Source organism: Ambystoma mexicanum, chromosome 3q (genome assembly GCF_040938575.1).
Source record: "Ambystoma mexicanum isolate Mex_15411 chromosome 3q, UKY_AmexF1_1, whole genome shotgun sequence".
Lineage (NCBI taxonomy): Eukaryota > Metazoa > Chordata > Amphibia > Caudata > Ambystomatidae > Ambystoma > Ambystoma mexicanum.
In genome coordinates this window covers 798,642,327-798,654,406 of record NC_090926.1, presented here as the reverse complement: position 1 = coordinate 798,654,406, position 12,080 = coordinate 798,642,327, and positions in this window count along the sequence as shown.

Here is a 12,080-nt window from a genome sequence, read left to right as displayed (position 1 = left end):
TGAACTTTTGGTAGTTATAACTTTTCGTGGTGTGTGTTTTAGGCCTTTTGGTGGGGTCGGTAATTTTTATTTGGACTTTTCGGACCTTTTCAGCACTGATCAACATTGATGCCAAGATATATACCAAAATCTTGGCAACAAGGTTAGAGGATAAATTGCCAGGCCTCATTAACCCTGACCAGGCGGGTTTTATTAAACGGCATCAAACCTTTGATAATATGAGAAGGATGTGTCACCTGATGGAAAAGGCTTTGTGGCGTGGGATCCTGGCGGTCTTGCTCGCGTTAGATGCTGAGAAGGCATTCGACTGGGTGGAATGATTGTTTCTTTTTCAGACCATGGCAAGCATGGGAATTGAAGAACGGTATCCCCGGCACGTGCAGCCCAATTATTGAACTCCCACCCTGTGCCTATCCATCAATGGGCAGCTCTCTGGCACCATCCGTCTAGAGAGGGGTACCAAGTAGAGGTATCCAATGTCTCCCTTGCTTTACGCCATCTTCCTGGAACCCTTTAAGCAATGCCTAATAGAAAAGCTGGGGGTGAAGGGTATCCGTTTTGGGGGACTGGAGCATTAAATAATGGCATTTAGTTTTATCGGAACCAGTGTCATCCCTTGACGCAGTGGCTGTGAAAATAGCTCTATTTGGGGGAGTGTCAGGGCTGAAAATAAATAAACATAAATCAGAGCTATTGAACCTCACATTACCAAGGGTGACGGTGGAAGTGGCACGAGGGGGCACACGGTTTCAGTGGACAGAACGGAACATAAAATATTTACAGATTCACATTACAAAATTGCTTACGACTTTGTCCGATGCAAACTACCCCCAATTACTTGAAAGTTTGAGACCCTTAAGGCAGACTTGCAAAGCAGGAGTCCTCTACATATATCATGGATGGGGCAGATGGCCTCGATCAGAATAGTGAACCTCCCATGTTTTCTTTACTACTTCCAAGCTTTGCCAATCCCCCTACTTAGGAAATCATTTAAATCTCTCAATCAGCTCCTCTCCGCTTTCACATGGAAAAATAAGAAACCGCAGGTGGCTTGGCAGACTCATGGCCCAGAGGAATATTATATGATATGTTATTTATAACACGCTTAATCCCCAAAGGTTTCTAAGTGCGGAACCGGGGATCGAACCTGTTTAGCTCCGTGTTATCTTGCTTCCAAGGTGAGCATGTTGCCGATGAGCTATCCACCCGAGACAATAGGGCGGGAATGGCCGTCCCTAACTTCAGACAGTACTACCAAGCGGCCCAACTGCGAGTGTTGCAATAATGGCTTTCGGGGGACGACGATAAATTATGGGTATCCATGGATAGAGCAGTGGTGGGGGCCCCCTAAGAAGAAGTATTATGGTTGGCAAAGGGGGATAGACCTCCAAGTATGAGGGCATCCCGGATTACTGCACTGGTAGGAGAAGTATGGGATGATCTGATAAAGAGGGGGGTGTCCACACTACCAGGCCCGTTTACACCATTATTTGGGAATCTTCAATTCACACCAGGGATGGGCACAAGACCCTTTGGGAACTGGAGAGATGCGGGGTGTTTACGATTCAAAGACATGATGCAAGGACAGAATATTAAAACATTTGAACAGCGTAAACAAAATGTTGGCCTCATGGATGGTGACAGGCTTCGTTATTATCAACTGAGGTATTGGATGGGACACCCCACCAACAAGTTAGCAGCAGGTAGGCAGCTACCAGCATTCGATAAATACATTACATCTCACTCAGGACATACACATCTCATCTCAGCCTTTTAGACTCTGATAGCTGAAGGGGACCCGAGGGAAAGATGGAAGTATATGGATAAATGGGAGACAATCCTGGGTTGACAAATACCACAAGAGAAACGGGAGGGTTTGTGTGGTAACATGCCTAAATGTACTCGATCTATCCAATTGAGAGAAATGTAGTATAAAGTAATAACTCAAAAAAACCAAGAGCTCTTTAATGGGGGGACTCACAGTCCCAGTAATATTATCCAACCGTTAATGCTAGTACTTTGTATCACAAGAGAACGATCAATGGAGACAAATTATTTTCACCAGAAGGTTCCCATCCATGTGGTATCAGGGTACAACCAACTCATTCACACTGGACTGCTCTCCCTGTAGGAAGAACACCCTATCCCTACCTATATAGTGCTCTCTGTCCCTAGGCTCTGAGTGTGGTAATGCCTATCTAACAGAGGATAGGAGAGAAACTGGCCATATCTAGACTTCTTTCATACTTGTTTACTCAACACACTAGATCAGATGCTAAACTTTAAAAGGTGATATAAGGTGATATAAAGGTATGGGCTGTTAACAGCTAATACTAAAGAGACGTAATGTGCGTTATATATGTCTCCAACCCAATGGTGATGTACTGTCCTCACTTCAGGATTTTCGTGCTGTATTTTAATTTACCATTTGTAGAGAGGAAGACACAACCATTATGAGCCCATCCAGTGTAATTGGCGCTATACAAATGCCCTTGCTAAAGAGCATGCCTAAACAGGCTGTACCCAGGTATTAAAACGTTTTTTTTATATCATTCAATTATACGACATATCCATATCCAGATCAGTGGAATATTGTGTGGGGATGAGGTCACTCAGGCCCTGTATGGCCGACCGGTTTCAATGATACTCGTAACTTTGATCATCTTCTTCAGGAGCTGTTGTTTACAGTGGATGGATTCCTTTCAGAGATATTTGTCTCTGATACACTTCGGTAACCTAAAGGGTAAGGCACAAAAGCAGGGTGTCAGAGGTAATGAATAGTCTTCTGAGAAAGTACCCGCAATTCGTATAGTGACGGGTACAATAGTGTGATTTTAGTTATGTGCTTCCGAAGAGGTAAACGTTGTGCTATGAAACCGCTGAGACCCTTCTATGGGTGCCAAGTTCATGCACTTCAGAGCAAGGGGACCCCAGGGAAAGAGGAGAACGGAGAAGGGGACAGGTGGGGGATGAGGAGTGACATTGGGGGTTCACTAAACACCAAATACTTGCACTGGCCTCTGCAGTGATGATTACAGGTGTCATAGTTGTGACCGGTGCATAGCATGCTGCCTGTGTGTGATATGCCTCTAAGCGTATGTTACCTGGTAGCCAGGGGGTTACGTTGCTAAGTTATGTCAGCGAGCTGGTGCCGAAGTCGCTGATAACTGGGCAGCTGGTAGATTCGCAGCTGTACTGATCTCCTAGATAAGGAGAACCACAATGAATGTCAGGCACCAGAAGGCTATTAACGCTACAGAGCTGAAGTGTAAATTCAGGTTACCTCAAAACACTTTGGCTGAGGAGGTGGGATAACTGATGACTATTTGTCTCAGCAGGTTAACTGTGCTCTCTGCTAAAGTAGCGCGTCTGCAGGTGCTCCTGCAAAGAACAAACAGACAGAGGCTGATTGCCGAACAAACTTACACAGCGATTGTCTCTAAAAATCTACCTTAATATCACCTTTTAAAGTTTAGCATCTGATATGGTGTGTTGAGTAAACAGGTATGAAAGAAGTCTAGATAGGGCCAGTCTCTCTCCTATCCTCTGTTGGATAGGCGTTACCACACTCGGAGCCAAGGGACAGAGGGCACTATATAGGTAGGCATAGGGTGCTCTTCCTACAGGGAGAGCAGTCCAGTGTGAATAAGTTGGTGGTACCCTGATACCACATGGATGAGAACCTTCTGTTGAAAATAATTTGTCTCCATTGACCGTTCTCTTGTGGTATAAAGTAATAACCCAGTGGCACTATACCCTGGAATGGCTCGGATCAATGTACCAGTGGACAACCTCGGATTGTTGGCGTGGCAGGGATGTGGGGGACAGGGAGACTGGGAGCATATTTGGTGGTCATGCCTGGTGTTGAGACCTTATGGGGGACAAGTGCACAAAGTACTGACTGAGGTGGTGAGAGTAGACTCGCCGCTGGGGAGGGAGGAGAGTCTTTCGAGTCTCTGGTGTAAGAAAACAGTACCACAGGGAGGGCATCTTTTAAGACGTGCATGGTCTTGTTTCTGGCAGCGCTACTTGCAATAGCCTGTAAGTGGAAAAATAAAGATGCCCCTACACTCCACGAGTGGTTGCATAAGATTTGTCATATCTTGGCGCTGGAATGGGTGACCTATAACCCACAGGGGGACTATAAGAGTTTGAAAGAAGACTGGGGATTAGTGTTAACATATTTAAGGGGGGAAGCTATCCAATCCATATGTGCCCGCAAAATGTAAGCATCATGGACATTGTCTGAGCTTTCAGTGGAACTTGCGCCATCAAGGATCTAAACTCATTAATCGTATGTGGGAAAGGTAGCAGCTCTGGGGGGTTGAGGGGATATTGTTTTGTTTGTTCCAAATGACAAAATGCCACAAAAAAAACAACAAAAAAAAAAGATTCCCTAGGCCATCATGACCAGGGGCACGAGAAGACTTGCTGTTGATAACTTCACTAAATCAGCATTCTGCAGGTAGTGCAAAGTGGATGTGCAGTTGTCAATATAGAAACTCATCCCAGGAGCATGTCCAGTAGTATTTGCGATATGCCTTAACCTTGAGATTGAGAAGCACCATTGCGCAGAGAGAGAGCCATATCTATGGGATTTATAATTTGCCAGAAGCTTTTTACATCTTTAGTATAAATGCAGAGAACAGGAGTTTGCCAATGCTCTATGTCGGCACGATAATTGTGACACAATTTATACAGTTTTTCCGTAAGTGCATTTCCTTTTTTTTTTTTAAATATTCTTTTTATTGTCTCTTCTGTCATAGAAAATTAGAAGCAAAACATGCCGTCTGCGTTACAGATTTACGGCTTTAAGAACAAACATCATAAAACCCCCCAACAATACATGCAGTGCAGTGGTACATTACATTCTTCCTCTAAACACATTTGTCCATATATTAGGGAATGTGCGCTGTTTGGTCCGTACTGACTCGTTGCACTAGATCATCTCTTTAGTCTGGTGATGGGAGAGGTTGTGAAGTGATCACAGTTGTTCTCCCCATCCTGGCGAGTTCGAGTTATGAGGTAATGTGTATATGGTCCCCATATTTCTTTGGATTTAGTCTGTGGATGCGTTAACCGCCCGAATTCCGGCTCCATTTCGTTGCAGTATAGGATGTCTGCCTGCCATTGCTCCACTCTGGGGACACAGGTACTTCCCCACGCCAGTGCTACCCATCTTTTAGCTAGTAATAGTAACAGTCCAGCCAACTTCCTAGTGATATGCCTGGTGTACCACAATAGTGCTATTAGTGGTGTCTTCTCCACTATTTCACTCAGTGTCTCAAAAACCTGTGACCAAAATGGTCTAACCCTCAGGCACCCCCATGCCATGTGTTAAAAGTCTGCAGGTGATGTGGCACATCACGGACAGATTTCAGGCATCTCAAGGAAGAACTCATGCAGCATCGCTGGGCTGTAGTAACACAGATGTAGGTACTTAAAATGGATCAGCTGGTATCTGGCGTTAAGAGCCACCGTTCTTGTTGCCCAGGTGTAAACAATGCACACAAGAGGCCTACAAAAAACCCGCCCATCCTCCTCACACCCTTCCCAACACCAGGTCGCCATTTGGAGCTGGGAGCCTTGATGTGGACCTCTACATGCTACGGCAGGAGCTACAGAGGGCTGACAACCAGGCCATGGCACAACAATCAGAGTAGGGGCGGGGAGGAGGATGAGACCAGGCCCAGCAAGGCGGCCAGCCATCCCTAGGGTCAGGCCAGCAACCTGGGCCCTGACTGATGGTCAGTTGGTATCTGAGTACAGGCTGAACAGGGCAACCATCACCCAGTTGCTGGACACATTCCAAAGTGACATAGCTAGCCGGATTGTCATCAGCATCGCTGTGCCCCCACTTGTGAAGCTTGTGTCAGTCCTACAATATCTTGTAACTGGCAGCTTCCAACACACAGTTGCCATGATGCATGGTATGGCCCGGTCCACATTCAGTGCTGTGCTGGGACAGGTGCTGGTGTCATGAGCACTACTCCCGAGGAGCCAGGACTGGCCCAGCGCCCCCGGAAGCAGACCCTTCTTCCACATCTCCGGACCCAGCAGACCCCTGCAGGGGCCCTTTGGACCGTGTAGTGGCGCCTTTGGCGCCTTTGGCGCCAGGCTCATAAAGGACTTCAGTCCCGGCGCCACAGGCGCCGGGCTCATATTGATAAACTGTGTAATAATGCTTGGGTGGACTTACCTGAGGCAGACCATGCTGCATACTTACCCAGAACAATCCAGTCTGGCTGAAGTCCCCAGCCATCAGGGCTGGGAGGAACTATTTCCTCTATTCAGGAACTCTTTTCTTACCTGGGTGGGGCCGGTGGAAGAACACACACCTGAAGCACTTCTCTGCTATTTAAACCACGCCCTATGGAATACACGTGCTTCCCGTTATTCTGCATCAGCAGCAGGACGCTCACCGAGTCGGCTCCTGCATCCTAGCTCCTGACACGCCTGCCAGCACCCGGAACACCTGCAAACAGACAAGAAAAGAGAAGGCGAGCATTAGAAATTACTTACCGGAATCCGGCCTCAGCAATCCTACCTCGGACGATCCTGCAAAGGAAAGGTACAAGATTAGCAGCACTCTCAAACGCTCGCAGCCGCGCCGCCTTGCCTTACCCATCCGTGGCCTCACCGAACTCCACCGCGGCCACGATGCCGGCAGCATCTCGACACCTGAAAAACAGAAAAAGACAGTCATTAGAGGTGCCCGCTCTAAAGCGGCCACATTTCTTCCACTTTCTTACGTGCCTCATCACGTGCGACAGCGGCTGTGTTGCCGGCAGCATCTCGGCACCTGTAAGCAGAAAAAGACAATCATTAGAAGTAAGCAGTCGCTTTTCTTTCACTTACCTTCCTCCACCGCGGCTACGACGCCAGCTACATCCCAGCACCTGCATAAGAGGAATACATGGTGAGCACTAACTAAGCACAGAGAACAAATACTCACCAAGAGACTTACCAGCTTTAGATTTCTGGGCCCCGGCTCCTGTGGAGAAAAGACACTCATACTTACGGCTACCGTAGGAGAGACGAAGGACACAGTGTCCGCAACTATTTCCCATCCAGTGACGTAACTGGATTCTACGCACCCCTGCACCTGAAGCAGGATGGAGAGCTCATCTTTACAATACCTAAGGTGAGAGCTCGCAGAAACCAAGTTGGGGGTCAAGAAGAGTGAGAAACGGGAGATTGGTGGGAACACATATCCACCCCAGCTGGTAATCAATCCCTTTTCTTCCACCTGCAGAAAACTTACTCTACAAGCCAGGCAATCCAAATTCAGAGGCCACGTCCAGAGCATCTTCCGGGCCCTGCGCCTCACGATAGAAGAAACGGTAGCAGTCCAGTTCGGGTCAGCGTCTCTGTGGGAATCAGGTGAGCGTTACAGCTGGATGCACTGTGGCGCCATGTGAATGAACACATAGCATTGCCCGCCACCCAATCACAGGTCGATGAAGTCAAGGCACAGTTCTATGCCATTGCCCAAGTCCTGAACGTGATTGCAGCCCTAGACTGCACATATGTTGCACTTGTAGCACCCCGGGACCATGAGGCAGCCTACAGGAATCGGAAGCATTTCCATTCTCTCAATGTGCAGATGACCTGAGCCCAGACCTGACTATCACCCACTGCTGCGCCCACTACCCAGGATCCACCCATGACTCCATGGTGCTGAGCAACAGCACACTGCCAGCCTACATGGAGAGGAACTGAGGCCAACGCACATGGATAGTAGGTGAGTACAAACCCTACATGAAATGCATGCCAAAGTACACCAAATGTAGGGTGGGGGTGACACACAGGAATCCTGGAATGCCACCAGGAGACACAGCAGGCACCATTACAGCATCAGTTCCATGCATGTGTGGCACACAACGACACCTGCATGCGTCCCCCACACCAGAACCCGCAGAAGGTAATGGGCACACACTTGTGAATTCACCATTACATATGGAAACACAACAACCACAATGCACCTTGTCTGAGTTGCAGTGCTGCTTCTCACCCTGACCCCCAAGAGCAACCCCAAGTAGAGCACCACACAGGAATTCTAAGTGAGATCAATGCAAAACCCATCCACAAAACCACTGTAGATGAACATCCCTGAGGGAGTGACCCCTGAATGCTCATTTACATGCATGTCAATAATTCAAAATAATGATTTGATGTGATAGGTTATTATAACACGCTTAATACCCAGGAGGTTTCTAAGCGTGGACCCGGGGATCGCCCCCATGTTGCTCCGTGTTGCTTCCAATGTCTGCATGGTGCCGCTGAGCTATCCTCCCAAGACAAGTGTGGCATGTAGCTAACGTCACACCGCCACAAAGACAGTACAACCCATTACTAATAAACATTGTCTGTGAACAGGCAGACATGACGGGAGCCTCATCCTGACGAAACGGATGCACCACTGTGCCAATCAAACCCAGGGGGTGGTGCATGTTGAAAGTTGGCCACAAGGGACATGGCACACATTGCAGAGCAAAGCCGGGCCACATGAAGACACCATAATCAAATGACAAGTGGAAACATGACGGTACTTGATCAACATGAGTGTTACACACATATCCATACACATAGTCCATCAAACACTACTGCAAGTCCATTAACACCAAGTGCATGCAAATGTAACCTGCCACAGAACACCTTACTCATTGACACAGGCTGCATGTAGGGGTCAGATCATGCATGTCCCTAAAGATGATGGATGTATAACAATATGCCAATGACATAGCATGTATCTGTTGCACACATAGATGACCATAGTGCACAGTGAATTGATGCGTATCCCTTGCACATCCAGTGAAGCGACCTAGGCGTAATGTACACATTGCATCCCCTGCAGGTGATTCCGGATACCCGCAACTAACGTGGCTGATGACCCCAGTGCAGAATCCACAAACTCCCGTAGAGCTGGCATATAACAATGCCCAGTCGTACCTGCATATGTGTGGAAAGGACATTTGGTTTGGTGAAGGCATGTTTCCGGTGCCTAAACCGTACCAGAGGGGCACAGATGTATGCGCCAGATAAAGTTGGAAAAATTGTACTCACCTGTGCCATGCTGCACAACATCTTCAGCCTTAAGGAATGTGCTGATACGCAACAGGCAGGGGATGACAGTTACAATGACCATGTGCCGCTTGCCGGGGCTAATGCTCACAGGGATGGGGCGAGGAAGGGGAGGCTGGCCAGACAGGCATTCATTGTCAATTTCTTTTGATTTGGTGGATGGGTACATGTCACGAAGATCACTTGTCAAATAAACAGCATTTGAACACAATCATGCATGTCCAAGCTTTCTGTCAAGTTTCAACAGGCTTTAATTAGCATCGGACAAACCCCCTGCCCCCGCCAACTCGCCAGCACATTCTCCCCTCCCCCACCAACTCCATAGCACACATTCTCCCCTCCCCCACCAACTCCCCAGCACACATTCCCCCCTCCCCACCAACTCCCCAACACACATTTCCCCCTCCCCCACCAACTCACCCCCACCAACTCCCCATAACACATTTCCCCTACCCCCAGCAACTACCCAGCACACATTCTACCCTCCCCAACACAGAGCATATGGGTCCATGTGCCCGGTCCTCAGGCCAACAGTGCATTGTCCATCTATGAAGGATGTTGTCACTTTCCATGTCCTCCACCTTCAGGTGAGCACCATTGAAAATGCTGCAGGGAACGACGCCTGGGTGACCCCTGTACGGAGCCCTAGGTGGGGGTTGTTGAGTTGGATGGCAGCGATGCAGCCAACTCTAGCTGCTGGCGTAGGTTGTTATTGGCCTCACGCATCTGTTCTGCATGCGCAGATTGCACCTTGCATAGTTTGCAGACTCTCTGCCCAAACCCTGTGAGAGCCGCAGTACATCCCTCCACCACTTTACGGGTGCAGGCATTGTCCCACGCCATGGTTTTTGCTGCCCCCCAAATCGCACTTCTGATGGACTTGATGTGGCGGTTGTGTTGAATGGCTATGCCCTCGATCCACATCTGGCGTGCCTCAATCACGTCCAGGCGTGGCATGACTGCTCTGGCCGGAACTGTGCCTGTGTTATGTGTAGGCTGCTCTGCCTGGCAGGTCTACGCAGAGTAGTGGGGGTGCTATTGCTTGTCATGGTGGCCTGTCTGGTGGGTCTGCCATGGATGGAGGGGCTGCCAGCAGGTGACCCATATGAGGGTGTCTCCTCATCTGCCACTGGTGTGTGTGCACAACGGCGGCGTGCACAGACAGGAGACTATGGCTTGGACTCTGCACATGCTCTGGGGTTCCTTGGGGTGTGGCCATTTGCTGCTCTGGACTGCGAGTTGGTGTCAACTAGGCACGTCATGCTGCTCATCACAGGATGAGTTGCCGTCCTCTGAGGTGGTTGCACTGGTGGCTCGGGGCCATTGAGCTGGTGAGCCCCTGGTGGCTTGAGGTCGATTGCCAGTGCAAATAGTAATGGTGAGAGTGGACACCCCTGTCGTGTGCCTCTCCTCAAACTTATATCCGGAGTTTGTACACTGTTTACCTGAATTTTAGCGCTGGGTAAGGTGTAAAGTAATTCAAACATGGCGATAAATCCCTCACCTAGTACCATTTTGCGGAGAACTGTGAACAGGAAGTGCCATTCTACTGAATCAAATGCTTTTGTGGCGTCCAGCAGTGCCACCACTACGGGTTCGTCTTATTGTACATTTGACAACAGCCTGAACATCCTTTGAAGCCCATAGGAGGTGTATCTTCCGGGGATGACCGCAGATTGCTCTGCCTCGACGCATTTGTTCATCAATGGGGCCAGCCTGGACGCCAAGATTTCTGCCAGTATTTTATTATCCATGTTTATTAGGGATACTGGGCGATATGATGAGCACATCGGGTGCTTTGTCTGGCTTTAAGAGAATCACTACCATTGCTTCTTGCATCGAATTTGGAAAACGCCCTCCAGTCTCTGTCGATATACCTCCAGGAGACATGGGGCTAGTTTAGCGGAAAAACATTTATCAAATTTGGCTGTGTAGTCGTCTGGGCCTAGGGCTTTCCCGGATGGTAACAACCTCATTGCCGACTAGATGACCTCCAGGGACAGGGGCCTGTCCAACCATTTCCTCTCCTCATCTGTACACCAGTATAATGCCACCTGGTTGAGATATTCCCCCATTTCCTGTTGCAATACCTGAACAAGCGAGGAGTATAGTCGGCTGTAGAAAGTGCAGAATTCTTTGGCAATGTTGGCGTCCCCAAACTTCACCTCCCCTTGTGTGCCCTTGACAGACAGGACTCAACCTTTCTGTTTTTCCAATTTGACCGTCCTTCCCCATATTGAGACGCTGCCGTCTTACCCCGAAGGAACTTCACCTCTCTCTGAGCCAGCTCAATGAACACTTGGAGTTGCTTCTTAATCTCAGCGTGTTCTGCTGTGCTTGCCCCTATTGATTCTTATTGTAGTTGTTGTATTTGAGGCTCGGTCTCCGCTAGCTGTTGCCTGATTTGTTTAGTATTCCCGCTTCTCTAGAGATACTGTCTTCTCTGATTACACATTTGAAGCATTCCCATAGGGTCACCGGCGAACCTACCGACTCAGCATTTAGTTCCAAAAAATGATCAATGACTGTGGACAGCCCATCACGGAACGCTCCGTCTTTCAAACAGTCGCTATTAAACATCCAGTTTGGTCTCCTCGCTATTCTGGCGGGTAATGCAAGGTTCAGGAGTACTGGTGCACAATCTGATAATGTGCATGCTAGTGTGGTGATGTCAGCTACCCCACCCGTTAGTGTTTGGGAGATCGAGAAATAGTCCAATCTAGAGGCCGAGCCATGCACCGAGGACTGAAATGTGTATCCTCCTCCCCCGGGGTGTCTTAGTCTCCAAATGTCATCCAATTCCCATAACCAACACTTGTCTTGCAACGTATTTGTCACCTTGGATACTGGTTGTTGGATCCCACCCATTCAGTCCTGGTCGGGAATCATTACTGCATTAAAATCCCCTGCCCAGATAATTTCCGGGGGGTGGGGGGCTGCTTCTTGTTGCCTAGTGATCCACCCCAGGGTTTCCACAAGTCCTTGTTTGATAAAGG